The sequence below is a fragment of the Ammodytes marinus genome (genome assembly GCF_949987685.1).
Source record: "Ammodytes marinus genome assembly, chromosome: 24".
In the NCBI taxonomy this organism is placed as follows: domain Eukaryota; kingdom Metazoa; phylum Chordata; class Actinopteri; order Uranoscopiformes; family Ammodytidae; genus Ammodytes; species Ammodytes marinus.
This window is the reverse complement of record NC_137228.1, coordinates 10,792,922-10,798,126: the sequence shown is the minus strand read 5'-3', so window position 1 is coordinate 10,798,126 and position 5,205 is coordinate 10,792,922.

The following is a 5,205-nucleotide window of genomic DNA, read 5'->3' as shown; positions in this document are numbered from 1 at the left end:
GTATTGGATAAAGTATCATTCCTCTTTTTGGAGAAATTTCACATTGCAAAGGAAGTACGGGCTACATTTCGAGTGGCATTTTCCCCTGGAGAAAGCTTGGTGGGATTATTGTGACAAATGCAGAATTTAAAGATCCTGGGCTGATTTATTGTAAAATATATGGGGCAAAGTAAAGGAGCGCTCCTTGAAAAATCAAGTCCTAACGAAAGTGAAGAAGGAGATGCAAGATGACTGCCCTCTAGTGGGGAGATGGTGGCAGCATTCGAAAACAAAATAGACAGATGCACAGTGGCTCAACAGTCAGTACAGAATGCTTTTTGAACGGCAGCCAAATTAATTTCCTGTAGTGTACAGACACACATACATAAACACACACACCCTGTTTCACTCCATGTTCTCTCAAAGACTAAGTGTGAATATTTGCCAGCATGTCAAACTCCCATCTTCCTCACATGAATTGTTTCAAAAAAGGTCGGTGTCACATGTACAGTACTAACATCAAAACGAGTGTATTATATGTAAGTAGAGTGTGTACATAGATTGAATTGAAAGTGTTAGTAATTTAGGAATAAAATGTTATTTAAAGAAATATTGGAAATGTATGGGGTGATGAATTTTTGTTGACATTACATTAGAACTAATGAAAAAAATTATCAAATGATCAGTCAATAGTCAATCAAACCATTGCTGGAATGTAACTAAGTAGGCGTTTACTCAAGTGTTGTATTTAAAGGTACTTTAAACATTTCCATTGTATTCAACTTCATACTACGACTGCAATGCATCTCAAAGGCATACAAACTGATGAAAATTCAAGCTGTAAAAATGTGATATAGAAGCATCCCACTCATCCTACATGCACAGTTCTTGTAGATCAAAGTTCAACAGGGTTTTCTCACACACACCGAAAAAAAGAAAAAACACACTGCGCCCCCTTTCTTCTATAAATGAACGGGATGAATAACAGGGTTTTCTCAGCCTTAAGAGGGAGCGGTTATGATACGATGTACAGCTTATGAAGTCATAGTCACTGACAGCCTTTTCTTGAATGTACAATGTGTTCGTGCAAAAGTCTCCATGTTACTCTAGCTAGAGGTTGAAACCTCCTGTTATGGACAAAAACAGCTGAAATATGATTAAGGATTTCACTTTATGATAATTTTCCTTAAATGTCTTGTTTTTTTCTGGTACATCTCCAGTTATTTTGGAAATGAAAAGTTCATTTTAAAGCGAAACTATGTTATCTGTAAGGACATTTTTTCAATCAATTTCACCTATTATTTTGTATGTTAAATCTGTGTTGCTCCAAGTTTTTGCACCAGTTTTGATGGTCATTTGAAACTGAGCAAAGAGATCAAGTTTGTGTATCTGAGTGGATTTCTGACTGTATTCTCCAATTTCAATAAAAATTAAAGAACTATGGTTGTGGTCGATTAACAGTAAGACAGTTAACAAGTTAAAACCAATTCCATGACACACCCACTGGATATTGGATATCTGCTGGATATTGAAGAGACACATATGCTTAGTATTTCATCAGTGCATGCATTTGGCATACATTATTTTAAATGTTGTGACATGAAATATATGGTTTGGACAGCAGGTGGCGCCTAGGCTCTATTGTATTCAGATGATGACTTGCAAGCTGAACAGATAAGTTAAATTTAGCCTATATTTCTATATTCAAGAAGTCTTGAAACAAAGTTCTTCTTCTTGTTTTTCTTAAATCACCTTGCTCTTGTTTTTGAAGATACATCTTTCTTTATTTTTCTTGTTGGTTATCTTTTTCTTGTATTTAATTAATATTATTTAACTTATTGTCATGAATACTTTTATTGTTATTGCTATTTTAATTGTTATTATTTTCCATTATGATAAGATCTATTTTTCAGTTCTCTAATTTTTGCCCTTCAAATTTTCTTGTGCATGTCCTGTCCTGATTTAAATGATTATGTGGGGTGGGATATGGTCTGGCCCCAATTTACTCATATATTGTGAATTGGGTTGGTGTGCTACTTTCCTATCAATGTAGCCTACATAAGACAATAGTACTAATTCATAATAATTTTAATGCATTGTAATGGATGGGGTTTTGGGGATATTATGAGAGCCTGTGTGTGTACATATGTGCTTTTCATTGTAATATTTTGTTTTGTGTAATTGTATTTTTATCACTTGTATATTTGACTTGTTCAATGTTTGTTTCCTGTGTTGTTTTCCTGAGGAATTAGCTATCCTCCCTGCTGTGCCTCTATATGTTTCACAATGTCAGAGCACTGGTTAGTATGAGGTGCCATTTAGTCCATGTATCAAGAATGCATGCACAAACACTACATTTATTTGCACACATAATATGCATATTAGTGTATGTGTATGCTTTTTATGAGTATGGAAATGTGATGTGTGTGTGGGGTGTACATGCATTCTTAATATATGCAGAAACGCACCAGCAACAATGCCATTAGACACAGGCCCAGGTATAAAGGGATGCATATATTTCAGGTTAATTTGAATAAAACCTAAATGTCAGATTTCACCCCACTGTTAAGACGAGCTGCAGCTTCAGGGCCCTGCTGAGGTCCGAGGTCACAGGAAGCCTTTCCCACATCTAGACACTGCCGGCGCTCCTTGACCTTCTGAAAATTTAAAGTGAAATATGTCTGTGCCAGAAAAAATAAACAGTTTTTTTCCCTCTTTTTGCCCACTTCCTTTCTTCCTTCTCTTTCAGGGAGGAAGACAAAGGGAGTGTTGGAATCCTCTGCGAGAGAGGTGACGTTAAAGGGCAGACCCACCAAAATACCACAGCTTGCCCCGGGCCACTTCACCATCTCTGATGCTCCCAGGGAGTTTTGTGACAAACCAGGGAGGGAGGAGATTGATCCGTTAATGTGTTAAGCAGTATTGGTTAAACAATTCATCTCAATGTATGACCTTACCTCATGGTCTGGATGTAACACATTAATCTGGAAGTAAGTGGGCATTGTAATTGTCAGATACGTTTGAATTTAACCATGTCCTACTCTTCTTTCCCACATGTTAAAGTCAGGTAAATTTGTCTTATGTGATGGCGTGGACGATACTGACGTCTTGCGCACATGTGGTGGAAGCGCACGTGGTGGAAATGTTTGTTCACCAGTAGCGCCATTGATTAAACGATAACTCACTTAGTGGTTTATTATTAAAGCTTATTATATAGATGGTAAACGAGGTTATATTATCGTTCATAATATATATTTTATAATATTATATATTTTTAATAAAATAGTTTTTATTTCTGCTTTTAGCTTCAGTGCCCCTGACTCCTGGAACAACTTACAGCAACAAAGGAATACCTTCATATCCTTTAACCAATTCAGACATATTATCTTTAATCTGCCAAATTCTACCTGTAACTGTTTTTATTATGCTATATTGTACTTTAACTCAATTCATTTTAATTGCAGCCATTCTACATCAGTCTAAATCAGGGGTCTCCAACAGGTCGATCGCGAGCTACCGGTAGCTCGCGGGCGGGTTTTCAGTAGCTCGCCTGATAGGTTAACCGACTTGTAAAAAAAAAAAAAAAATTTTTTTTTTTTTTTTTTTTCAAGTTAAAAATCTGATGAAGGTAAATGCACCTCTTCCCATGGTCAAAACTTTGCGATTTGCGGTAAATAAATGTTCACGTGTCTCAAAGCGTTTCTCTATCAGCTGGTGTGTGTGCTGCTCTGCGGCTCTGCATGCGGCCATGCATAACTACGGCATGCACTGTCTTTGACCTTTGCATAAATGTATTTAATAATTTTAAGGGGAAAACACATTGTATTTAGTTATTTGTAAAACAGCCTGCTATAGTAGCCATACAAGATTTATTTTCTGAATTTCAATGCTGCTTTATTTTTACGTTTTAAATTGGGAAATACATGTTCCAAAACGACCAATAACTTCTGTATTTAAAAAGAAATCAAGCAAGTAGGCTAATAATAACCATTAATGAATTATAGGCTATCGCATCACAGTAGGCCTAATTGTCCACAATAATCTCACAACAGCCCCCTATCCAAAAAGGAACTTTAAAAATGTACAACTGTAAGGTCAGTTGTCTGTTTTATTCAAATAAGCAGTTGTTTATTTCTGTAGTGCGTATTGGCATCTTTGAGCAAAATACCCCCAAAATTTTCGGCGCACCGCGTTGCGCCGCCCCTCCTCCACACCTGGGTGGTGACCACCTTGACTAAGACATTTCCTGGGGGAAACACTGTTGCGTCACAATAAGAAGTGTAATACAGACATTGATGTCAATTTTCACTGATATGTGGCCCACAAAAAGTGTAAAGTAATGTGTTCTTGGACCTTTGATGGGAAATTATTTATGATAAGCATTGGGTATTGCAATTTCACACGTGTACAAACAGAAGCTTAATTCATTTGATGTGTGCTATGTAAATAAATATAAGCGATTTGATACAAGTAGCTCTTGGCCACTTTAATTTTTTCAAAGTAGCTCTCAGTTGAAAAAAGGTTGGAGACCCCTGGTCTAAATGTTTTACAAATTCTTTATCAGTTGTTTATTGTGATGTATTTGCATTGTGTATGTATTGTTTTTTGCTTTGCATTTGTGTGACTCGACATTGCAAATAAGGGGTCACCCATCAATTGATTGATTATGCATTTGAATTTATTTAGAGAATTATTTATTTAATGAATGATTGATGAACTAACTGGATTTCTTTTTATCTTGTGTTTCTAAGGTTATCAACCTAATCCCAATGCTCCATCATTCACCATGTTAAATAAATACAAAGCAAGAAAGGATTTGAGCCGTCTATGCTGCCTGTCTCAGCCATGCCGTTTTCAAGTTAAGGCACAAATCATAAAACATAACCCGGATAACTTAACAACCACCAAGGGGGAAGTAACAGGTGTGTTGAATCTGAAATTAAGAGGCAAGGGTTGCATTGTTTATTTTTATTAATTAATTTTACTTATTTGTTTTATTCCCAAGTCTCTTTATTAAATAATAACTCACTCAATTTTCCCACAACTTTTTCTATTTTTTTCTTCTTTCCCCCCTTCCCCCTTGACAGAATATTGTGCCCCAGCTTTAAAAAGGTTTTCAAAGGACATCGGGCCAGCTGGACTCGAACATGCCGTGGACTTGATTTCAGGTGAGGAGACAACTGAGATCTACTTGGTAGTACTAAAAAAAGAAAGATGTTTCTGTGC